The sequence below is a fragment of the Bos grunniens genome, chromosome 19, assembly GCF_055505025.1.
Source record: "Bos grunniens cultivar Pamir isolate PY7600 chromosome 19, Bosgru_T2T1.0, whole genome shotgun sequence".
Taxonomy (NCBI): domain Eukaryota; kingdom Metazoa; phylum Chordata; class Mammalia; order Artiodactyla; family Bovidae; genus Bos; species Bos grunniens.
The window spans coordinates 717,206-743,286 of record NC_141183.1 but is presented as its reverse complement, the minus strand read 5'-3'; the positions used below and the strand labels follow the sequence as shown (position 1 = coordinate 743,286).

At 51.9% G+C, this 26,081-nt stretch overlaps 1 protein-coding gene across 7 annotated transcripts in view; it reads left to right on the top strand.

The window, feature by feature from the left end:
* PRKCA (protein kinase C alpha) overlaps window positions 1–26,081 on the top strand; it is a 301,651-nt gene that overhangs the window by 78,830 nt on the left and 196,740 nt on the right. The window lies entirely within an intron of this gene.

Below are 26,081 nucleotides of genomic sequence, written 5' to 3'. Positions count from 1 at the left end.
GTGCCCGGTAGAGTGCAGCAGTGACTTCAGCAGCTTCGTGTCAGGACCCACCGGGGCTTTCTGACGTCTTGTCATGGTGGTTGAGTGCTTCCCAACTAGTGGTAAAGAGCCTGCCCGCCAGTGTAGGGGATGCAAGAGAGGTCCCCTGGAGGAGGAAATAGCAGCCCACTCCAGCATTCCTGCCTGGAGAATCCCACGGACAGGGGAGCCTGGTGGGCTACAGTCCATGGGGTTGCAGAGAGGCGGACACACGTGATGCTTGTGAATGACACTTGCTGAGAAATCTTATTCTGGGAATACCTGAGCCGCTGTGACCTGGTTTAACACGCCACATTCTAAACACTGAGACTAACCCCTCTGAAGCACTTCTGCACTCCAGGTGAGCCTGCAGAGGCGTTATTCCCGACCCTGACCTGGGGAGGAGGAGAAGGAGGTGCTTTATTAGTTATTATTTATTTATAATAATAAAGGATTTGTTATCCTACACACCTGCAAACCTGCCCGTGGGATGCTCACCGTAGTAGCGAGTCCGTGACGGACGAGCAGAAATCGCAGATTCCGTGCTGCATTATCGCTCCCAACCAAGATACTAGCACCGTTTATTTATGCGTTTATCCTGTGAGTTGTAATTCATGTCCTTGGCCAATCCAATGGAAAAATGAATCACTGAGCTGTGTTTTACTCAGAAACCATTAAAGCAATGTAAGTGAACAGTTTTCCAGGTATAAATACCCAGCGCTCTGTAGGAAGGCGAGTGCAGGTGTAGGGTACCTTTATGAACGCTCTCAGCGAGAGAGTGCATACAATGCGTCTTTCAGAGAACTCAGCGGCAGCCGTAAATCCATTTGTGAACCGTGCAAATAATAGAACTTTGCAGCATAATGCTAGTTCTCCACAATGATGTTATTAAAAGAAATCGCAGGTTGAAATGGAATGCAGGGAGCAACGGAGCTGTGTGAGTCTGAATGAGCACTGATCTGCAGTGGACCCAGGAGACTCCCTCGTGGTGTTCTTTGTGCAGGCTGTTGGATTTTGGTTCCTTGGCAGGGAAGGGGGTGTGTTCCAGAGAAGAGCCCTTCACTTGTGCTGTGTGATTGAGGGCTTCTGTGGTCTTCCCGGGGTGGCTGCGTGCGCTGTGCTGGAGGAATCGTGTAAAGTCAGCTGGCTGTGCGTGCTGCATTTTAAGAAGCAGGGCTGCAGGCACGCCCCCCACTTGCTGTTCCCCCTGAACTCAGACCCTTAGCCTCTGTCCTTCCATTCCTTCCATGTGCTCGCCTGCTGGAAGGAGAGGGACGGGTGTTAACTGACTTAGCTACAGTGTCCGGCGTCGGACTTTGCAATGAGATGCCCAGGAACTGTGTATCGGGAGCTTCCGCTTTGTCCTGCTAGGAAAGCCTCTGCAGAAACTCTCTGGCCTGTACAACACCAGCTTCAAACAACCCTTCCAAGGTAGCTGCTTCCTCTCCTCGACTCCTCCAGCCAAGACTGAAATCCCGAAGAGCTGCCTCTGATGATGTGTTGCGACCCTCCACTCCTGGCCGTGCCAAGGGCGATTGTGTATTCGTCTTGCTCTGTTTGTGTCTTCAAGTCCTTGTTCATCTTTTACTTATTTTGGGAAAGTCACCGTCCCCAGGCTGCTGGAGGTCAGCTGCAGCTTGGCCCTTGCAGCGCTGACGCTGGAGAACTGAGCCCTGCCCTCTGTCACTGCCCCTGTGTCAGCAAGCCGGCAGGCCTGCGTCAGGCAGTGGAGACCCCTCCTCCTGGAATTTCAGTCTGTCCGCTTCTCTCCCATCAGGCCGCAGGGGAGGCGGAGAAGCGCGATCGTCCCTGTGATGGTCTTTGGCTACTTTGCCAAAAGGTATCGCCGCACAGTCTTCAGGGATTTGTGGGAGGCAGCTGTGAGGTGAGGAGTGCCGTGCTCCACGCGGCAGCCCCCAGCCCCCGAGGCGCCCTCACTGAAGGGCCCGGTCTGGCTGCTCACTCCCGGCTCTCCCGAGTGGACAGCGCCGAGTATGGGCGCTGTCGTCCGTAGGTGTCAGCCCCGGGCCACCCGTCTCTGCGCGCTTCTCTCTCGATCAGGTCCGGTTGTCCTTTCACAGGGAAATATCTGCCTGTATTTCAGTGTCTTCATGAGATCCTCCAGCATTCACATTCTGCCTCCACATATTTAGTAATAACGGGAAAAAAACAACCTCTGTAATTGCTATTTGCATTCCACAGTTCGAGCAGACATTTAACGATGTAGTTGACTTTAAGATGTAAATTTAGAAGTTCCTAGTAGGCGGAGCCTGTTTCTCTCAGTATTTGTAATCCAGTAATTGAACCTCTGCTCCTTTGCAGGTAAAATTAGTACCCCCGTAGGTCCTACAGCCCGAATGGGAGGAAGTTGACAGCTCCTGGCAGACGGCTGTTCGTTGGCAACTTTTGTTGTAGCAAAGTCTAGCATCCTGCTGAGAGTCTCTGCATTGCTGGGCCCTGCCAGGGCTTCTGAGGCCGTGTGCCTCCTACAGGGTTTAGGGCTTCCTGCAGACAATTGTGGTTTGTACGCAGGAAGACTGGCATGCATTATTCTCACCTCTTAACCGGGGGGGGGGGGGGGGGGGGGGGGGAAGTGGCTTCCTTCCCTTCTCTCCAGCCAGCTGTCAGATTTGAAAGCCTGCCCCAGTTTACGCTGTCATACACTGAGTTAGTGGGTTGGGTGATGAGAGCTGGCAGAAACCCATTAGTGATTGCCAATTGCCAAACAACCCCCCAAAACCTCGCCACAGATACCTGAGAAAGCCAGGATAACAAAGGCTTGCTTGCCTCTACGTTTCAGTACATTGGTTTTTTTTTTTTTTGCTCATTCTGACTACAGATCTCCCATTAAGAAAGAAAAGCAACATTGAATTAAAAATGATTTTTTTATGGGGTATAATCTCTTAACTAGAATGACTTGCTCAGAAAACCTTGCATCAGTTACTTTCAGATACTTTGTAAAAATGTCAGCATCTGTACAATGGGGATAGCACTCCTGAACAAAAGACTTGTCTGGGTCCCCTCAGGCTGTGGCTGGAATCCCAAATGAAACTGGCTTCCAGGTGGCTAATTACCACTCTCTCCATCCTGCCAGGAGTCTCTGGCGGGGCTGAGGACAATGTCCAGGCAGCCTTGTGGAGCTTTGTAGAGCTTTTCTGGGGTTTTCAGTGTCCTAGAAAAGATGTTGGTGGATCTGAATCTGTTGTACTGAAGTTGGATGTGAATCTGGCAGTTAAAACGTCAAGTGTGAAAAACAGGTTCGACCCTTTGGATTTTGGTCATTGGTGAAAGTGTTAGTCACTCAGTCGTGTCCGACTCTTTGTGACCCCATGGGCTGTAGCCCACCAGGCTCGTCTGTCCATGGAATTCTCCAGGCAAGAGTACAAGAGTGGGTTGCCATTCCCTTCTCCATGGGATTTTCCCAACCCAGGGATTGAACCTGAGTCTCCTGCATTGCGGGCAGATTCTTTACTGCCTGAGCCACCAGGGAAGCCCTGAGCCTGATGCCAAAGGGATCCAAATAAAGACCCTCTGCCTTCACTCTCACGAGATTCTCAGCCTGCTGGGTGAGGGGGGCTGAGCTCCGCGAGTGTTTGTCTCGCGTGTGCTTCTGACTGAATTCTTGGCAGCTTCATCTGTAGAAGACACTTCATTTCCAGGAAATCTAATTTCAAGACTAAAAGCCTTTCCCAGGTGACCTCTGGACCGTCTTCCTGGCTTTGAAAATGAAAGCCTGGTTGTTAATATTTACACTGCTGTGTGGATCCAGTGACACTCATCTTGTGCTTGTCCAGCAGGCGTCCTGTTGAGGTTTGAGTTAAATGTATTGATATGACTCTCGATCTTAGGTCATCTCTCTTCATTTGTACCCTGCCCCTCACCTATTCATTTGAACCCAGACGTGTCCCAGGCATGGTCAGACTGGAAATCAGTACAGTTTCCATGCATGCATTTAAGGTGCTGTGATTCCGATACTGAGAATATTTTGCATTTCTTGTTAAAAAAAGAAAAAAGTCCTTCGTTGCAGTTAAGTGAGCACATTATCGGAACTGTTGCAGTTTACCATGCATTAACAGAATTTCACTATCAACAGGCCAGTGATTGCGGTGTTCCTTCTTGAACATCACAAGCAGCCTTTGAAGACTGTCTTGAACACGGATGTACATTTGAGTGTGTTTCTTGGGAATTGGTAATGTGTAAGCAGCTCAAAATCATTAAAAACTGAAATTCATTTTGAAATGGGCTGGACGAGGGTTTAAGCATTTATCTAATTTGCTGTTAGAACCACCCATAACACGAAGAAGGTTACTCTCAATTATGCATTATGAAAATTGGCATTGACATTAATTCACTTTCTGTACCTCTTTTGGGTAGATGGATGATATACAGAATAAGGAAGATTTACTGGAAAACATGGTCTAATCAAAATAGACTGTCAAAGGCAACTATAGGTTGATAATACATTATTTGCAGATAAAATTGAAATTATGCAAAAAGAAAAATATTGAGAAGGAAAAAATTTAACCTTTATTGTTCAGTGTTTCAAAGACCTTCTAGCTATGAGGTTGTGTTGACTGCCTTCCAGTGATTGTTAATTAGTACCTTTGTAATGGTATAATTTATTGAAAGCACTGCATTTTAGGGCAGCATTTTTAGACTGAAGGTTGTCAAACATTTTAACATTATAAGTTACACATTGAAAAGTAGCTTGTGAAAATGAGAAAATACTTATTCTCTGCCAGCTAATTGTTTGAATCAATGATTTAAAGTGCAGCTTGGGTGTTACAGCACCAGGTGTGTGTTGGAATGGACCCAACCAAACGAGAATGTTTTCACCTGTAACTTGTTATCTGATTATGCGTGTCTTGGTTTATCTGGTTTCTTAAAAAAAAAGAAAAAGGTTTTAGACTCTTGCATCCACGTTTAGCGCGAATACTCATTTTACCCTCACTGTGATCAGGGTTGAGAAAACGTCAGATACAAAGCAGTTCGTTTGCTTCTTGTTAGTTGGTTTGACGTGGGGGAAGTCTAGCACTTTTGAGATAGTATTCGGCAGAAAACCTTAATTTTTGGCAAGTTTTTGACTTACTACTAAAGTGATGGCTGGAGGAAATTTGGTAGCATTTTTGAGGTCTGTTTGTGAAACATGGAACACTCATGAAATATGGGGGAAAGGGAGTTACAGCGGCTCCCCTTCAGTGGTCAGAAATCCTACTCTGGGTCTCAGGGTACCATGTGGGAATGCTACATTCAGGCAGGTAACACCTTCATGTTGACATCCTGTGTACAGAGTTCTGTTGATGAACGAGCATTTTTAATAAGGATTAGTCCTCTTTCTGGGGAAGGAAAAACTTTGGAAATGTTTCATGCCTGCTTAAGTGTATCCAGTAGCCCTAGATGGTATATCCTCTCTCTCTCTCAGAAATTATTTACATCTCACAAAGTTAAATATTTGAGAATAGGTTCATATTTAGATGTTTGTTCTAGTGTTCTTTCTATTTTTTAAGTTTTGTATTGGAGTATAATTGAATAGGGCTTCCCTTGTGGCTCAGCTGGTAAAGAATCCGCCTGCAATGCGGGAGACCTGGATTGGGAAGATCCCCTGGAGAAGGGAAAGGCTGCCCACTCCAGTATTCTGGCCTGGAGAATCCCATGGATTGTATAGTCCATGGGGTCGCAGAGAGTCGGACACAGCTGAGTCACTTTCACTTTCATAGTTGAATAATAATGCTAGTTTCAGGTTTATAGCCAAGTGATTCAGTTAAACGTGTCTATAATTTTTCAAATTCTTTTCCCGCTTAGGTTATTACAGAACACTGAGCAGAATAACCCTAGCCCTAAATAGAGGAAATGAGAGTTCCAGATGGAAATCAGAGCCAGTCAGCACGTCCTACCGGTCGGTCAGTCCACCGTCTCCTGTGTTAGCTCATTTGTGTCCTGCATCCCTTCATGTGAGCCCTGGCACCAGCTGGGTGTCCTCCCTGATGCCGTGCCAGCCTGCCGGGACGTGAGGGCTGCTCTGCGTCTCCTTGGGCCCCTCCACAAAGGCCCACGGTGGACGTGTGAATGCACTTCTGCCTTGGGAGTCTCTTAATTTTGTAGGAGATATCAAGAGAAATTCTTTTTTAAAAAGAATCACCGAATCGTGTACATTGCTACTGCTGGAGGGTGACTTTTCTTGGTTTGAGGACTCATCGTTTAGCCGCTCAGTCGTGTCCGACTCTCGCGACCCCGTGCGCTGTGGTCCTCCAGGCCCCTCTGTCCATGGGATTCTCCAGGCAAGAACACTGGCTTGTCTTTCTGTGTATGTTGTGAGTCTTGCCAAAAGACCTCCCAGCATCATTTAACAACCTGTAAGTGAATCCACAGTGGGGATTGGAAGTGACTGCTCTGTGACTTTGTCACTGAAACCTCTCGTAAGTTTTCCACTGGCCTGGTTTGCAGGATGGTTTGCAGTGACTGAAACCGCGAAGTGTCCCAGTGCCTGGGCGCAGCGTCTCCCCCTTCTCAGAAAGCTGGTGCATTGATATTCTTGGTTTCTGAGAGCAGTTGTATAAACTTCGTTCCAATTCATTGACGTTCTTGAGTAGCTGAACTCTTGAACTTGAGCAGCAAATGACTTCCTCAGATGTGCGTTTGCCTCTGGACTGAGAGTTTTCTGTCTTTTTGGCTTAGAGATGCTGGTCTGTGTGTAGAGTTAGCATTTTCTGTGTTTGATTGTTGTTGGTCATTTGAGAATCCTGAAATCCTTAAAAACAAGCAAGATTGTTCTTTCAGATACACTTCGACATTTAAGGGTGATTATGTCCTTACTGCGGAGAAGGCAGTGGCACCCCACTCCAGTACTCTTGCCTGGAAAACCCCATGGAGGAGCCTAGTAGGCTGCAGTCCATGGGGTCGCTAAGAGTCAGACACGACTGAGCAACTTCCCTTTCACTTTTCACTTTCATGCATTGGAGAAGGAAATGGCAACCTACTCCAGTGTTCTTGCCTGGAGAATCCCGGGGACGGAGGAGCCTGGTGGGCTGCAGTCCATGGGGTCGCTAAGAGTCAGACACGACTGAGCAACTTCCCTTTCCCTTTTCACTTTCATGCGTTGGAGAAGGAAATGGCAACCCACTCCAGTGTTCTTGCCTGGAGAATCCCAGGGACGGGGGGCAGCCTGGTGGGCTGCTGTCTATGGGGTCGCACAGAGTCAGACACGACTGAAGTGACTTAGCAGCAGCAGCAGCAGCAGCATGTCCTCACTGTAAAAATAGAAAGTGAGAAACCGTCTTGAAGTCCCTTTCGTTTCCTCGCACACCGGGGCCAGTCATCCTCAAAGCATGGTCTGTGGCTCCCTGGGGGTCTTAGCTTTTCAGAGGCTCTTCAGGGTCAGGCTTGTCTTCTTGGTAACGCTAAGCGTTTCTTGCTGTTCAGCAGAGTCAGTATTTACTTTGGGGGTGAGCCCACAGTGGGTGGTGGGAGAGGCTGCCCTGGAACACCACCATAGGTTTGTGATGGTAACAGGGCACTTTACGTGAAGGATGTCCTCCATGAGGGACTTCCTGGTGGTCCGGTGGTTAAGATGCCACATTGCCAATATAGGGGGTTCGAGTTTGATCCCTGGTCCAGGAACTAAGATTCCACATGCCACATGGTGTGGCAAAAAAGAATATCTCAGTGAAGCAGTGCCCGCACGCTCAGTCACGCACGACCCTTTGTGACCCCATGGACTGTAGCCCACCAGGCTCTTCAGTCCGTGGGATTTTCCAGGCAAGAACACTGGAGTGGGTGGCCGTTCCCTCCTCCAGAGGATCTTCCCCACCCAGGGATCGGAGCTGAGTCTCCTGCATCCCCTTGCACTGACAGGTGGATTCTTTACCATTCAGCCAGCTGTGAAGCCCCTGTATCTTGTAGTGAAGTCCATATAGTCTCTGCTGACTTTAGATTCGGCAATATTTGTGTTTAACCATGACTGAGAAAAGATGCTGTCACTTAAATTTTGGTGCCGTTTTCCTTTACAAAACAGCACGGTGGAGCTGCACCTCCTGCGGGTTTTCTTCCTCCAGGAGCTGGGCGTCAGATCAGCGCCAGGTGGACTCTGTTGGCTCACACTTGACGAGCGCGCCCTTTGTAATTCTCTGTGATCCACCAGAGGTTAGAAGCTTGCTGTAAAGTGGCGGGTTACCTATACTTTCTCAGCTGTAAATTATTAACTTCTGGCCCAAAGGTATTCCTGAGACTCCTAAGCAATTCATTCAGGAATACCTTTGTCAGAGCTTTTTAAACCAAACCACCTAATTTTCTAAGAGTGCATACTCTTAAAGCATACTCTTTGGTTTCCATAAAGACCAAATGTTTTCGTAAACTTCCTGCAACATGAGCTTATCTTCAAAGGAGCAAGACGGCTTTGTGGCCCCACTTCCACCCGCCCCAAGTGGCAGATGGTCTCCATGTAGGCCAGGCTGCTATACGTGACGGGCCACCAGCACCATCAGACTGTGTGTGATTCTTTGGGACCAGGGACACAGCGGGCAGTCCCTCAATGTTGAAGACGTGAATGGGCGGGTGGTGAGACGCCTCCGTGGTTGTGGCCTTTTCTTAATCACCTGTGAGTATTTGCAAGAACTCGTCCTGACGGAGTCTGCACCCCGGTTAACTGCTCTTATGAGGGCAGGTGACTGAGGATGCAGGCTGCAGGGTCACCGCCTCTTGGGCGGCGGCATCCTCCAGCTTGCAGGATGGGCAGCCACTGTGCGGCCCGGCTGCGAGTGGGCCCAGAAGAGAGGGGCGAGGGTCAGGGCTGAGCAGAGCGTGGGACAGAACAGCATCACGTAGCCCCAGGTGTTCTTGGTGGGTTGGCAGGGGGCAAGGGCAGGAGAGATGGGGCAAGTGAGTGGTGGGGAGTTCAGACTGCAGGGGTGGGCTGCGGGACGCTGGAGGAGGGGGCTGGAGGGTGTGGCTCCCCGCTGTGGGTGGGCGTGCAGAGCCAGGTACAACAGTCTATCACCCTGTCCAAAGTGGCCGCGGAGGCTTTTCAGGACTGACCCTAATAGTATCAATGGCTGCTGAGTGCCCATCACGTGCGAGGCATCATACAGAGATCAGTCTGTTCGGTCCACCAGACAGTTCTGAGCAGGTGCTGTGATTACACTCCTCTTACAGGTGCGGAGAAGTGTAGTCGTTCAGTCGTGTCCGACTCTTTGCAACCCCATGGACTGTAGCCTCCAGGCTCCTCTGTCCATGGGATTCTCCAGGCAAGAATACTGGAGTGGGTAGCCATGCCCTCCTCCAGGAGGTCTTCCCAACCTAGGGACTGAACCTGAGTCTCCCGCATTGCAGGCAAATTCTTTACTATCTGAGCCACCAGTGAAGCCCATACAGGTGAGGGAGAGTGTGACAGAACTGTTAAACAAGCCGTGTCCTTCCTGGGGATGGAGGGCGGGGCCCTGGCCCCGGCTGTGGACCCGGAGCCTGCCTGTCCTCTTCCTTCCTTCTGCTGGGCAGGGTCCCCAGCCCCCACACAGGGCAGCTGCTTTGGGTGCCAGAATCTTTGCTGTGCTTTGTTCGCTTGGGGTCACCTTTGTCACAGAACCTGAAGAGATCCTGGAACTCTGGCCTTTTGTTCCTTTTAAAACAGAGAAAATAAAAAAACTATTTAAAAAATTGCTAAATCCACAGTGGAATTTACAGTATTATTACCTGTCAAGGTAATTATAGAGGCCCAGGTGCCCCTGTGCCGCACAGCAGCCTGGCTCATGTGCTGACTTGGGCCCCGTCCTGGAGTCCCCCGCCCGGTGGCACCCCTGCCTGGTGACCAGGTGCGAGGTTTTCATGGTGGCTCCAGTCCTGCTTTGCCCAGTGGCTGCCTCTGTGGCTCATCCTTTTCTGACCTGAGAGGATTGCTTCTGGCCATCCTCACTCGTGGAGTCTTGGCGGTCTCTAACTGCTCAGAGCTCGGGTCTTAAGTCTAACAAGCGGGCTCGCAGAGAGCACCCGGCCCTGGTGAGGAGGGCCCCCTGCCTCCAGCACAGCCATGGGATGACAGCTACCTGTTTCCTTGCTGCCCAGGCACGAGTGCTCTCTCTCCTGGCTGCCTCTTGGGCAGAGGGTGAACAACTTGACTTGCTAGAAAAATAGTGACCTGAGCACGCTACTGAATTCCCATTTTAAGTTTTTATTTTTTTGCTGTGCTGAGCCTTGGTTGCTGTGTGGGCTCTCCTCTAGTCGCAGCGAGTGGGGCTGCTCTCCGTCGCCACACCCCTGCTTCTCGGCGCAGCGGCTTCTCTTGTGGAGCACGCAGTCTAGGGCACTCGGGCTCGGGGCTTGTGGCCCACGGCCTTCGCTGCTCCATGGCACCTGGGATCCTCCTGGACCAGGGATGGAAACTTTGTCTTCTGTATTGCAGGTGGATTCTTAATGACAGAAGCACCAGGGAAGCCCCATGAATTCCCACATTAAAACAGTTGCTCTCTCCATGGCAGAAAGAGATGTGGGTTAGTTTTTCATCTCGGTTCCCTGGATGCACGCTGAGCTGTTGTTTCCATTGTTAATTCTCACACTAGAATATGGACGGTGCTGACCTGCAGAGGTACTGCTCACCTTTCTCTTCCCAAATCATCCACAGCGGAGTGTGGCCCCCTTCCTGGGGGTGCAGACAGCTCAGTGCAGCCCCTGTGGGCTTCAGCAAGCTTGCATTTTACCGTCTTCTATGGAAGCAGCGCCCTCTCCTTTGGAAGGAAGAACTGGAGTGAAGGAAGGGTGAGGCTTGTTGGAGAAGATGGGGGTGGCTTGCAGGTTTCTGTGGGATAAGTTCTAAAAGCCTCCCTACTTGCAAATGAGCCTAGTTTAATCATCCTGGGAGATGATGGGAGAGTCTTCAAGGCACGTGTCCGCCTGCCCGCTCCTGGTTCCCAGTACTTCCTGAGCCAGAGGCTCCCAGTAACCATGTCTCCGGTGCTGGCTAATGAGTGAACTGCCCCAATGTCAGGGACTCTCCCCAAAACCTGTAAAGACCTGCTTTGTCTAAACTTCACCAGGAGTGAGAATTGGCTACACGGAAAGGGAAGAGAACGTGTTTGGAGGGTTCCTGACGGGTTGTTGTGACAGGCTGTGAAATTTGAGACCAGGTTTTGATCAAGTAGACGTGGTCTCTCTTGGCCTGAAGCCCTGGAATTCAGAGATGTCGCTGTGCCCTCCCTTCTTGCCTTTCCTGGTACTTCAGAATTCTACACAGAATTTCTGAATTCTTCTCTCAAGGAAAATTAACCCTGAAAGAAGGAAGGGCTGGAATGTCTACTGGCTCTTTGATAACATGTTTATTTTGTATCAAAATGGAACTATTCTTAGGTCCTGAACTAGTAGGTGAATGTCTGATGGTCTCCATCAAAACTTGACATGATGAATTTCTCCACAGGATCCAAAAGAACTTGTTACATGGCTTTTCTGCTCTCAGCCCACCTACAGACCATCTTCTGCTTTTACTCAGAAGGGAAGCGAAACCCAAAGGATATGGTTAACCAAAGCAGATGGGGAGAGAAAGTCAAGTGTAACTCCGTCTGGGGCGGGGTTGGGGGTTGTCACAAGTTCACAGGCTTTTCTAAGGAAGCACTTCGTTAGAAAGTGTCAAGCTTTCTCCCTCATGAAGGAGCTGCCTTTCTCTCTCTCAGCTCTGCTGCTGGTTTGCACACACGTGTCAGAACGTGGCTGGAGCAAACGCCGGTAGATGTGCTGAGTGTCTTTCAGCCTCACAAGGGCGGGCTACGGAACTCCTTTGCCTTCTCTCTCCCACTTTTTACTCTCGCACTTTCTGCATTGTTATGCTGTAGTTCTGGGTTCCTGAAGTTGGCTTCTGTTTCTGAGCTCAGGGCATTCTACTTGTGGTCGTGAGACAGAATGTACACAGTGCGAGTTTTCTGTTTTCTTCATACCAGGGCATTCCACCACTGAGCATGGAGCGAGCCCTCAGATACTGCAGGTTGCTGCAAACACGCATGTCGGACGTGTGAGAAAGCCACAGGCGTACCTCGAAGGCATGCTTATCTCAGGTTAGGGTTAGGGAAAAAGACTAAAAGCCAGCGATTCTTGTCAACTTCAGGGCTTGATGCAAAAGCCCCAAGGCAGCGAGCAGACAGGCTCAGCCCAGCCTGTCTCAGCTTGACCGCATCGTCTTGAGATCCAGGAGCTGTAGGAGCCTCTTGTCAGGTCACTGTTACATACCATGATTCTGTAGTCTTAAACCGGTGGCTGGATTATTTATAACCATTTTAAAATTCACCAGACACAGGTGACACAGTGCTCTGACCTCGTTGGTTTGAAGTGATGCTGCAGAGAAAGACGTGCTGTTGGAACCCTGGGTCTGTGAGCAGCGGCCGGGCCTTCGTCATGGCGCTTCCTTCAATCCTCTTGCGCGGCTGGGCCTTTATCATGACGGTTCCCTTCACTCCTCCTGCGCGGCTGGGCCTTCATCATGGCGCTTCCTTCATCCTCACTCCTCCTGCGCGGCCGGGCCTTCATCATGGCGCTTCCTTCACTCCTCACTCCTCCTGCGCGGCCGGGCCTTCATCATGGCGTTTCCCTTCACTCCTCTTGCGCGGCTGGGCCTTTATCATGGCGCTCCCTGCACTCCTCTTGCGCGGCTGGGCCTTTATCATGACGGTTCCCTTCACTCCTCTTGCGCGGCTGGGCCTTTATCATGGCGCTTCCTTCAATCCTCTTGCGCGGCTGGGCCTTTATCATGACGGTTCCCTTCACTCCTCTTGCGCGGCTGGGCCTTTATCATGGCGTTTCCCTGCACTCCTCTTGCGCGGCTGGGCCTTTATCATGGCGCTCCCTTCACTCCTCTTGCGCGGCTTGGCCTTTATCATGACGTTTCCCTGCACTCCTCTTGCGCGGCTGGGCCTTTATCATGGCGGTTCCCTTCACTCCTCTTGCGCGGCTGGGCCTTTATCATGACGGTTCCCTTCACTCCTCTTGCGCGGCTGGGCCTTTATCATGACGGTTCCCTTCACTCCTCTTGCGCGGCTGGGCCTTTATCATGACGTTTCCCTTCACTCCTCTTGCGCGGCTGGGCGTTTATCATGACAGTTCCCTTCACTCCTCTTGCCGAGACAGTGGTGCCTGCCTGAGAGCAGCGAGGGTGTGTCACTGTAGTTGCCCAGCTGTTTTGTGTTTTTTGCCCAGATTCCTGCCTGATGCAGATTTCACGCACCATAATCAATAGCTGTGCCTGACACGATTGGGATTTCACACTTAGAGATCTTTGATTTATTTGAAATTTACAGGTTTGAAATTTTGATTACTTTTAGTCTTATTTTCTGAATAATCTAGAAACAATAGATTTACTGATCAAATGAAGAATGTGGAATGAGGATTAAGAAAGGCTCCGATTTTTCCAGGCATCTTTAGAAGCATCATTTACATTCCGTAATTGCTAACCCAACCCAAGATGGTCCCCCGAGGGCTGCCGCCTGCGAGTCCCGGTCACCCCCCGACCCAGGCCCCTCCAGCAGACTGTTAGGGAGGCTTTTAACGTCTCCTGGTTTTCTTCCCAGGTAATCTGCAATAATAATTACGGTTTGCTTGAATAGCCTACCCCCAGCTGAGAAACACAATCATATTATGCAGTAAGAAATATTTAAAGCACATTTAGACTTGCAGAGCCTTACACAGATAGCTCTAATTAGGCCGGGAGCACTTCTCTGGGGTGGAATGTGTTTAAGAATTCAGTCTTAAGGGCAGGTGATGTCCCGTTTTTCAAACACAGCACGCTGTTCCCTTCCTCTGTGAGCACTTCTCCAGCTGCAGTGCACTTTAGCTAATAGAATCAAGTGCTCTGGTTCAAGTTTAAGAGCATAAAAACCCTGTTTATGAACAGTTTTCTTTGACACCTTGTAGCATTATGATACGGAGAAGGCAATGGCACCCCACTCCAGTACTCTTGCCTGGAAAATCCATGGGCAGAGGAGCCTGGTAGGCTGCAGTCCATGGGGTCGCTAAGAGTTGGGCACGACTGAGCGAGTTCACTTTCACTTTTTACTTTCATGCATTGGAGAAGGCAATGGCACCCTACTCCAGTACTCTTGCCTGGAGAATCCCAGGATCCCAGGGACAGAGGAGCCTAATGGGCTGCCGTCTATGGGGTCGCACAGAGTCGGACACAACTGAAGCGATTTAGCAGCAGCAGCAGCATTATGATAACGCAGGAGTGGAGGAGGGCTGGGACCTCCTGTGGGGAGACCAGTGTATCCTCCTCCTTGGCCCCCCTCCAGTGTCCTTGAGAGGAGCATCCTTGTTTGGTCCAGGCCTGTCTCTCCGTTTGCCCTGTGCACCTTCAGCATCTTTTCGATAGGAAGAAACTGCAGGTATTCTCAACATTAGGTGTGATTTTTTGCTTATATAATATGGACTGTCTATATTATATAGTCTTCTAGAAATTCACTGGTTTATAAAATAATATTTGGAGTAAGAGCTTGTGATAGAAAAGTCTTCTGAATCTCAGAAAGCCCATCTGTGGAAGATCCGTAATGTCTGAATTTGTCTATTCTTCCTGCGTGTTTCTGTGCTATTTCTACGTGAGAGTCAAGTGAAATGCCTTTCGCGTATGAACATCCAAATAACGAGTGTGGCTCCCCCAGCTCGTGAAAACCACGCGAACCGTGTGGTTTTGAGTTAAAGCTGGCTGCGGCTCGATGATCAGCGAGGGCCACTGGGTTCCTCTTCCCTTTCTTGACTAATTTGGGGAAGTGGCTCCTCTGACCTGCCTCCCCCTCTGCCAGCATCCAGACACGTTGCTTCTTGAGTCAGAGCCGTGGCCATCGAGCCCGCTCTCCGCTGTCACCCCGTGGCCCGGGCTGGCTGTGTCCACTTTTTCCCGAGTGTGGTGGTGGTTTCGCCGTCCTGCCCGCCCAGGCCAGCACTTCCATCGGGCTGTGTCAGGAGAATTGCTCTTTGCTTTTCATTACATGAATGAAATTTGTCAGCTCCCTGTCAGACCATTATTTGAGGACTTTTGTTTTCATTGTCAAAGGTGCCAGGGATGGTACTGGTGTCTCACTGCAGAATCACTTGAAGGCTTATTCACAGTACCGTCCAGGATGAGAAAAAGAGTGGGGTTTCCGTGACTTGATGGCTCGATCCTGAAACTGAACAGTGTTGATGGGGGCTGGGGTGCGGGGCACGAGAGGATGAGGTGGTCGGATGGCATCACTGAGTTTGAGCAAACTCCAGGAGATAGTGAAAGACGGAAGCCTGGCGGGCTGCAGTTCAGGGCCCACAAAGAGCTGGACACAGCTAAGCAACTGGACAGACAACAGCAGTGTTGATGGAGAGGGACTGCCTGGAGCTCAGGAAGAAAGTCTCGTAGTTTCAAACCCCGTGCTTCCCAGCAGCGTCTTGCGGGTGTGTTTGCTTGTCACGGGTGCTTTGGAAAGCCCTGAGGTTGCGCCCATGTGAACAGGGCTAACTTGCAGGGGCAGGATGGTCTTCTGAGAAGGACTCTGCGAGGTGCTGTGACTCAGGAGGGAGGGACGCGTGCAGGCCAGGCCTGGTGTCGCTGAGGCGGGTTTTGTCCTTTGGTGCCTCTGAAGCACCTGCCGTGGCCAAGGCGTCACGGGTGTCATTTCTGCTGCTGCTGGTTGTTGCCTTGTGTGTATCTCTGGAGTTGTGTCAGCCGTTTTGTGACCACGAGGACAGCTGCAGATGGCAGAGGGTAGGTGGTTTGAGTGGCTAAATCAGTCAGCCCTGGGATTTTCCTGCCACAGGCTTTCGTTGTTTTATAAGATAAATACCCTTTACTGTTTAAGGCAGGCAGGCGCTGGCAAGCTATGGCCCATGGGCCGCCCACAACCTGTTCTTCCTCAGGTTTCACAGGAACACAGCAATACGCATGCTGTTCCCTACTGTCTCTGGCTGCTTTTGCCTTGTAACTGCAGAGCTGACTAGATGTGAAAAAGGCTTGAGCCGTATGTTGTAAAATGTTTACTGTCCAGCCCTTCGGAGAAAACGTTTGCTGACTCCTGGTTCAAGCCCGTTTAAGTTATATTTTCTATTTATCTGAGCCTTTCCTATAAAGATGTCACCTCGTTTTGTGCCTGTGGGCTGGAGATCGTTGTGCAGACCAGGGCTCGGTAGGTCAGAAGTGGAGTCCAGACTGCAGATGCGCATTTAGGAGTTAGGAGAGCCTCCGAGAACCAAGGAGAAAGGAGTTTCCAAGAACGGGGTCATAGGTCATGTCGTGTTCAGATGGGCTGCAGTGTCAGTACAGTGGTGGCAGCTGCTTAAAAAGAGGAAGTGAGCGAGAAGGAAAAGCTGGCTGGGAGACCACTGTCTTAGAAGTGAACGAGAAGGAAAAGCCGGGCTGGGAGACCACTGTCTTAGAAGTGAATGAGAAGGAAAAGCCGGCTGGGAGACCACTGTCTTAGAAATGAATGAGAAGGAAAAACCGGCTGGGAGACCACTGTCTTAGAAATGAACGAGAAGGAAAAACCGGCTGGGAGACCACTGTCTTAGAAATGAACGAGAAGGAAAAGCCGGCTGGGGAGACCACTGTCTTAGAAATGAACGAGAAGGAAAAGCCGGGCTGGGGAGACCACTGTCTTAGCTTCAGAGAGCTGGTCTTTGAAGTGAGGTGTAGCTTGAGGGTCTCAGATATTGGGTTGGCTAAACAGTTCACTTGGGTTTTTCCATAACATCTTACGGAGGAACCCAGATGAACTTTCTCCCCAACCCAGTACAAGCAATCGTGTTTAATCTGATGGTCCCAGACAAGGAAGGAGCTGAGTGCAGCTCTTACAGCTTCTGCGATGCCTGCTCTGTGGTGCTGTGCCCAGAGTGAAGGAGCGAGACCCTCGGCTTGTGACTGGCCGATGCCCCTTTGCTTTGGTGAATAAGCCCACCTCTCCTTCCCGTGGTCAAGGCCGAACTGCTGTTATGGCTTCAGCCCCACATGCTGGCAGCCGCTGCTCTGAGCTTGATGGTTCTGGTGCCTGAGTGAACACGGCTCAGGGAAGCTGATGGATGGATTTGATGGCGACCATGTGTGGTCAGCAGTGAACCCACAAGCCTTTGCATGAAGCAGAGACTGAAGCAGAGGCGTTGAGCTGTCCTCAGAGTGAACAGGTGAGAAGAGGTATCAGGGAGCCAGCCGGAGCCGGGGGTGATTGATTGGAGCAGTTTTGGGGAGAAAGTGGTCGGCACCACACCAGCCGCATTCATGGGGGAAACTGCACAAGGCATTTTTTTTTGTTTTTAAGTCTATTCCAGAAAAGTTTAAGTTGAAAGCTTCAGAGAGGATGGCTCCTCCTCACAACAGGTATTTAATTTTGATGAAATGGAGTGAGGGATTCTTAAAGACGTGATGGTAAAATTAGGCATCTGCTGAAGCTTGGACCACCTGAAGATGGGGTGCACGAGGTGGGTTCCTGCAGGAGCTGGGTCAGAGCCTGGTTTCCTGGATGCCAGACTGCAGCCCCCCAAGCATGTCTGCAGCTGATGGAGCTGGTCTTATTTGTGCTGGAGTCTTGAGGCTCTGAGGCAGGGTGGGAGGCTGATCCTTCATCTGCACCACGGCTTTGCTTTCCCCATGGGTGGTAGCTGCGTTGTCCCGTCTCATCCTCAAGGGGCCTCTGGAGGGGTGGGCTGCAGGTGGGAGTGGGGACCAGGCTTGGGGGGCGGTGCTTCCTATCGCAGTCCGTACGGGCCTCACAGTGTGAGGGGACCCAAATAAAAGGAACCTGGGGGCTTGAAGCGACGAGTGAAGGGCAGGGGCAGCAGGGATCTGGTCTTGAGGGCCCGCCCTTCAGCCGCTGCTGAGGACACCGTCGTGGTCTGCAGGGTGTCCGGGCCCCTTTGCTCTGGTGAAAGGCAGGACCAGGTGTGTGGCTGCACGTTGTTCACAGGCGGTGTCCCTGCCCCGCCGCCCCCCACGCCCAGCCTGTGACTTTGGAGTCAGACTCGGGCTCCGTGAGGCCCTGCACGGGTGGCCTTGGTGGAAATCACGGCACCTGCTCGTCATAGAACAATCCCTTAGTTACGGGAATGCTACTACCTCATGGGGTTGTTGCAGAGATTGAAATGCAGTCACTGGAGCCTCCTGGGCCTTCAGGCCTCCCAAGAACACGGCACTTGTTCAGTTGACATTGGCCAAGCGGTAAGGTCATCAGGTAGGAGTCGGTGAGAAGTGACTGTGGTGATGCCCGAGGAGATTGCTGGGCAGACTGTGACGCTGGCAGGGAAACATGGGCTCGTCGTCAGGCAGTAGCGGGGAAAGCATCAGGGTGTGTGTAAACATTGAATCGTAAAAGAAGAGAGGGGAGAGAGGTAGCTGCAGGGCTCAGGGCTCAGGGCTGGAGCGGCCGTGGTGCCTGTGTTGGGTGGCGCTCAGGTGGAAGCTGGAGACTGACCCTTAGGGGCTCCCTGGCTGCTCTCAGGAGAGGAGAGGATGCGCTGGTTCAAAGCCCGGCTCCACCTGCGGTCAGTGGGCAGCGTGGGCTGACTGCACTTCTTCCTTTCCTCATTTGCAACCCGGAGCTGACGCAGCGTTTGCCTCATTAGGATCCTGATGACTGACGGAGACGACACAGGAAAGGCGTGGAGCCGCCGGGCGTGTGGCGAGTGGTCAGTGACTGTGGCGCTGTCCATATTCAGCGCTCGCCACACCGGAAGTCAGGCCTGTGTGCAGGGCGGCAGATACAAGGACGCCGTCTAGACTCGGGAGGTGCAGACAGAAGGGTCTCGCGGGTGGGTGGACTCGGGGGTTGCTAAGTGGCCGCGGGGGGACGGCCATGGCGCTGTGGGGACCCCCTGGATCAGCGGGCGGACCGTGGGACACCAGAGACACCAGCGAGCCAGTGGGGAGTAGAAGGCAGAGCAAGAGACTGTTGTCATGGAAACCAAGGAAAGCAGTAGGGTTTTTTGTGTTTTTTTTTTTTAATGTAAAGTCATGCAAGTCAGAGTCCATTGAGAGCTGACTGAGAGTTGAGGGGAGAATACACCACTGATCGGGCCTGGCTGTTAAAGATGCTGGAGTGGTTCGCTTGTGGGATAATTCAGAAGCCGGGTTCAGGGACACAGGAAGCTGAATGAAAGCCCCGCCTCCCCAGGGGAGCAGCAAGTGGCTTAAAGCACAACCAGGAGAGGCAAGAAATGAGAAATGGGAGTGAAGGAGGGCTCGCTGCGGGATGCGGGGCGGGAAGGCGCATAGGCGAGGAGGAAGGAGGTGGCGGGGAAGGGGCTTCCGCCCACATGGAGCCGGGGCAGTGGAGCCAGCACTGGGCTGGAGTGCAGGCCTTGCACACAGGTGTCCCAGCAGGAGGAGAAACCTGCTTTACAATCCACAGTTTTCTCATTCATCAGGCTTCTGAGCCCTGAGAAAGCAGCAGCCCAGAGTCTGAAACCTTGTATTCTGAGGTGGTGATTTCCCCTAGGAAACCTGAGTTTGGAGACATCGCACAGACGGGTTTGCTTGTCCTCCTGGGGATGCCGTGTCCTGGCTGGTGCAGCGCTGAGCAGGAGGAGGAATTCAGGAGAGGAAACCCCAGGGCCGCGGGTCAGGATGCCATGGATCCTAGAAGCAGACAAGCAGTTCCCTTTATGTTTTCCTCTGTCAACTGCTAACGCTTAGGCAAGAGCAGGGCATCTCCTTGGCTGACCCGAACCCACACAGATGAACGGGTCTCCCTCCCTGACCCTGTTTAGTTTTCTGAAATCCTTTATCTGTTGGCTCTTTCTGAGAACTGACTCACCGTCCATAAATGTCTTTTAACAGGTGCTATTCCTGTTTGGACACCATGAATAAATAAATCAGGCGACTTTACCATACAGCCGGCTTCTCATGGGCTGCTATGGTGTCGTTCTGATGGGCTGTCGGGGGTGAGAGGAGTGGAAACAAATTCCTAAACCCCCGGAGGTGACCGGGAGCAGTGTCCTAAGCAAATGGCTTCCGTGGCCATGAGCCGTGGCTCCTCTCCTCTCTGGGTTTGGAGGATCTGGGGGCCTGTGGGTCCCGGCCCCCGCAGCCAGGAGCCCGATGGCCTGCATTCCTCCAGTCTCTCCATCAGCAAAGCAGCTCTGTGGGCAGAGGGTGAATCTGAGCATTTCAGAGCCCCCGGCCACCGGTGGCTCCAGCATCTCCAGTGGACACTGCCTGGACACAGGTCCAAGTGCGATCAGGAGCCCACGCCTGTCACTGTCCAAGTGGTCTCTCTCTTTGGCCACAAAAACCTCAAAAAAGGGAGCATTTTAGAAAGGAAACAGGCTGTCTGGAAAACTTTATCATTCATGGGGAGTCTTTCTGAGAACCAGTTACTTCATTTAAACCAAGCCAAGAAGGTGGGGTTTCTAGGGGAACAAAGCCAAGCATTCTATCTCAGTAGTGATGAGAACAGTTACTGGCGGCGGTGAGGGGCATTAGGGAGGACCTCAGTGCAGGAAGGCGCCCCAGGTGGCTCAGTGAGAGAATCTGCCTGCCAGTGCAGGAGGCACATTGGCAGGTGGGTTAATTTTTAAAAGGTTTTGTCAATGTATTTGCTTTTGACTAACTTAGACAACACGTGCTTGTCAGACACCCTTCTCTCGAGCTCCTGGTGGATGTGGACATGGAGAAGGGGCTTCCGCCCCCACAGAATGTAGGGTCTAGCAGGGAGATGGGCCTTCGGTCATAAACCTCAGTATTAGGCGATCCTTACAGTGGTGAGTGATGCGAAGATGCCCGGGCTCAAGGTGTTTCCAGTCCATGGGGGGCTGGTGATGGGAGGTGGCAGGCAGGGATGGGGGTGGTGAGAGCTGTTGAGGGGCCACTGGGGGAGGAGGGACGTGGCGGCCCCTCCCTGAGGACACCCCCAGGCGCCAGACTCCCTGACCCACGTGCTCCGAAGTCCAGAGTGGCAGCCGCTGCTCCGGACTGGGGCCCGACTTCCTCTTTCTCTTCCAAAGTCTGTTTCTGTGTCTATAAAGGATCTGAAACCCCATCTGTCTGGTGATTTTTTTCTTAAACCCTTGAAAATGTTTATTTTTATACAGCTTCATGTGGTGTGTTTCTCATCCAGCCAGGATGCTTCTGTTCCGGTGGGTGGCTGGGTCACCCGCCTGCACCCCCTGGGGAAGTGGAGGTGAGAGTCCGGGAAGGGCCTCCAGAGGCCGAGGCCTCGCTCCTGGGTTGTGCTTTCGCTCAGAGCCTGTTGTCTTTGTTCTCAATGAGTGTCGTTCAGGTGAAGACAGAATACCGAGCTCACAAGGAAGCAATCTGGCCCCTGTTACTAAGGGGTGTGCATATTTACACCAAAACAGATGCTAACAGTGTGACCACTGGGCGACAGTTTTCTTAGAAGGACCCTGGGCTAACCGTGAACTTCTTGTGGTTTTATTTTATGGCACACACTGCACCCCACACTTGCAAGTGTAGTTCAGCTCACTTCAGTCGCTCAGTTGTGTCTGACTCTTTGCAACCCCATGAATCGCAGCACGCCAGGCCTCCCTGTCCATCACCAACTCCTGGAGTTCACTCATACTCACGTCCATCGAGTCAGTGATGCCATCCAGCCATCTAATCCTCTCTCGTCCCCTTCTCCTCCTGCCCCCAATCCCTCCCAGCATCAGTCTTTTCCAATGAGTCAACTCTTCGCATGAGGTGGCCAAAGGACTGGAGTTTCAGCTTTTTAGCATCATTCCTTCCAAAGAAATCCCAGAGTTGATCTCCTTCAAAATGGACTGATTGGATCTCCTTGCAGTCCAAGGGACTCTCAAGAGTCTTCTCCAACACCACAGTTCAAAAGCATCAATTCTTTGGCGCTCAGCCTTCTTCACAGTCCAACTCTCACATCCATACATGACCACAGGAAAAACCATAGCCTTGACTAGATGCAAGTGTAGTAGCCTTTGGTAAATGCTGAGTGGCTAGATGGACAGACAGACCGATGGACAGGAACATCGTGGAGTATTGTACCGCCCAGTTCCAACGAGTTTACCTGTGTGGCCTCAGCTCTGCCAAGGGACGACTTTCATGGGACAGCACTAGGTCGGTCTCCCTTGCTTCTGGGTCTCATCCTTCAGCCTGCACCCTGGCCCTGGTCCCCCCCTCAGTCTCTTTCCTCTCCGAGTGATGTTTAAGACTCCCAGTTCCATTCCACGCTTAGTTGTTGAGAGGTTTCCCATTGCTTCTGGGACAAACCCCCAGTTCTCTGCATGGGCTACGGGGCCCTGCGTCTTCTGCCCCCGCACCCTCTCTGAGCCTTTTCTCACCTTCCGGGGCCCTGGCTGTGCCCTGTGCCGCCTCCTGCTCTTCCCCACTGCTCTGCTCGTGGCCTCGTGTCTCCTGGCTTCCAGCCAAGACATTAGTGTTCTCTGAATACTCTCCTTGGAGCCCAGACCATCTCAGACCCCCGATTTGCTCTCATATCGCACATGCTCTTTCTTCCTAGAGTTCATCGCAGGTGTGATGTTTTCAGAATTACAGTTGTTCGTATCTGTCCTGTTAATCTGTAAGCTTGGCCGTCTTTTAATGGCTGGACCCCAACATCTAGCATGTAACTACCCAGTAATGTTCACTTTTCACATGTGTTTTTACTTTTCTTATGCACACACACACGTTCACACACTCTCTTTCCTTGGGGATGACTCTTCTGAAACAAGGTAGTTACGGGCAGCCCCTGGATCCCTGCTCGTCTGAGACCAGTGACTGCTCGCGTGTGGGGAAATGTGGCATCGCAGGTGCTGACGTGGTCTGGCTCAGCTGTGCCCCTGTCTCTGGGGTCATCACTCATCCGCGTGCCACCTTCCCAGGGCCGGTCCACGGGGCCTCTCCACCGCTCACGTGGTGACCGTGGATCAGCAGCCCGGTCTCAGGTCGTGACTCACCCCGTCGTCACAGGTGGAGGGTGGGGGCGTAGAACCCCGGATTCCTGCCCCCAGCGGGGGGCCTGGGCCGCGCCTTCTGAGCCATGTCCGTGTGGGTCTGCCCGACGCTGTCGTGATGCTGGGGTGGGCCACTTGCCAAGTGCCCTTTGACCCGAGCCCCAAAAGTAGTGCATGAGAAGTAACCTGGGGGACGGCTGTGATGAAGTGAGGGGCCCCTGTGAGCCCTGCAGAGAGCCCAGCCTTGGTTTTGGAGACTGACAGAGTCAAACTGCTGGGAAGTGGAGATGGAGGAAGCACACCTGTTTGCTCTGCGGCAGAGAATTCCCACGTGGGTGGGAAGGAGACTGCAGCTCGCCAGACAGCTTCTGCTTTTACCCTCAGCTGCTCTGAAGTGGCAGGCTGGGGCGTGTGGGGATCCGGGAAACACAGTGAGGGCCGAGGTGCCGGGTCGTAGAGGCGCCGCGGGGCTTCCTGTTTCCGGGGCCCGGGGCTGCTGACGGGAGCTGGGGCTGCCCTCGCATCTTTCACCTTCCAGTCCTGCCTCGCTTTTCACCCGCCTCACGGTGGGCGGCCTCTAGCGGTGTGACCGGGGGTGTTCTGTCCTTCTGACGGTGGGTGGCGGCGGTGGTCTCATTCGCTGGAGGGTTTCTGAGAGGCTGACTGCCCGGTGAGCAAGGCCGGGGCTCAGCCCTCCTCCTGTGACCTGCAGGGAACACCTTTCGGAAGATTCAGGACCCCATGCTGGTCAACTGGCCGGTTCAGTGGGTCCCTGGCCGGGGGCGGGTCTCTGGGAGGAGAGGCTCGCCTTGGGGGCGGGGCTCCACGTGGAGGGCTGGACTCGCCTTGGGGGTGGGCTCCGCGGCTTCTCTGCAGAGCTGGGCTCAGGCTGCACTTCAGGAGGGTTCCCCTGCCGCCTGAGTAGGAGTTCGGCTTTGGCGCTCGAGCTGTGAGTTATTTGTTGAAGGTGTTCCCGCCTCTGAAGCCCTTATATGCACCTGGTGGAGAGAATAAAGCTTTTGACAGCAAAACATAATTTCCTTCCCTCCGTGTTTCTTTTCTTAGCGGTTTGGAAAAATCCCACTCAGTTTCTGACGTCTTTGAGCACCTTCCCCTCCACCCGGAACGCACGGCGCACGCACAGAACACATCGTGCGTGCCACGTCCCGGGCACACGTGCAGTGCACATGGCGCACGCCACGTCCTGGGCACACGGGGCACGTGAAGTACACACAGCCCGCTCCATGGGGCCCTGAGGTTGTGACACGAGCTGCCCCTGAATTCGCCACCTGGACTGTGACGTTCCCAGGGTGGGGGGCAGGGCTCCGAATAAAGCCCTTGCCCCCGTGATTCCCTGCAAAGTGAGCTCCCTGGGGTCCAGTCCCCACCTGTCCAGGTGCCTCCAGGCCTGAACCCTAACCAGGAAGAGACAGGAGATGCAGAGCCCTGTGCAAGCGCGTCGGACACCTACGTCTCCAGGCTGTCCCGGGGGCAGCGGGTCTATGCTGATGACCCTGGAGCCCGAGCGTCTGGGGTGTTGGCCACGTAGAACAGTGAGCCTAAGTGGAAGCTGTCTGGTGGTCTGGGGGAGAGGACCCCCCTCACCCGGGCGCAGGCCTGGCTGAAGCCGTCCTGGGGGAGGGGCTCTAACTGCGATGCCTCAGAGGACTTCGGCTTCCACCCGTAGACAGACTCATTCTGTTGTTGTCACTAACTCATGTCCGACTCTCTGCGACCCCATAGCCTGCAGCATGCCAGGCTTCCCTGCCCTCCAGCCTTCACTGTGTCCCAGAGCTTGTGGCCTTGCAGAGTCCTGAGGTAGCAGTGTTTAACTTGAAGCTCTGCCAAACATGACGTCGCAGCCCACAGCCATGAGCGTTCCAGTCCCTCCACAGTTACGCCAGCACTTGCTGTCGTCTTGGCTGGGTGTGGTGTCTCATTGTGGCTTGAGTTTCCCTAATGACTCGCATTTATCATCTTTTTATACGTTTTTTGGCCACTTGTATATTTTCTTTGGAGAAAATGTCTATTTAAATCCTTTACCCATTTTAAAATTGGTTTTTTGCTGCAGGATAAGAGGTTTTCTATATATTCTGAATATAAGTCCCTTATTTGATGTGTTACTTGCAATGATTTCCATTCTGTGAGCCGTGTTTTCACTTTACTGATGTCCTTTGAAGGATAAAACTTTTGATGTGATTCTTGTTTTTCCTTCTGTCACTTGGTGTTATATCTGAGAAACCCCTGCCTAATCCAAGATGATGAAAGTTTAATGTTTTCTTAGAGTTTTGCAGTTTTGGCTTTTGACACTTAGCTAAACGGGTGATCCATTTGGACTTGGGTTTTGTATAAACTGTGGGTGGGGTTGCAGTGACATTCCTTTTGCAGGTGGATAGCCAGACGTCCAGCACTGTTTGTTGAAAAGACTGTTCTTTTATTTATTGAACTTATTTAAACAAACAACATTCACCCATTTCTCCCACCCCCCACCTTCTGCTCTGGCAGCCACCAATCTGTTGTTCAAATCTATGAGGTTGGTGTTTTCATGTCGATTCCACAGATAAGAGAGCATACGGTACTTATTTCTCTGTGGACTTGTTTCACTTAACAAAGGTTGTTCAGTCACTCAGTCATGTCCAAATCTTTACAACCCCACAGATTGCAGCTCGCCAGGCTTCCTTGTCCTCCACTGTCTCCTGGAGTTTGCTCAAATGTGTCCATTGAGTTGGTAATGCCATCCAACCATCTCATCCTCTGCCTCTCTCTTCTCCTCTTGCTTACAAACTTTCCCAGCATCAGGGTCTTTTCCAGTGAGTTGGCTCTTCGCATCAGGTGGCCAAAGTATTGGAGCTTCAGCTCCAATAACAACAAATGACTCCCTTTTAATTTAAGAGAGTTTGTCATAGAAGTAAGTTCCAGAATTGCTTCAATATCAAGCCATCAAAAGACAGGCTAATAAGTCATTAAGAGTATATTTGGAGGACTAGCTCCCTGAGGAAGTCCTGGTGGGACCCTGAAGATGGTACTGTTTTCCTGTGATTCCTCAGCCACTTTTGAAAAGCAAACGTATGTCAAGCAGCAAACAGACCCAGCCCCGACCTCCTTCAAGGTCTCTGAATCCAGTTTGCCCCGCCCTTCTTCTTCCCCCAGAGTCCCGTCTGCATCCCTGACACCAGGCTGAAGGCAGCAGTGTGTCCATCGTTCAGATTCAGTTCAGCTCAGAGAAGAGGCAC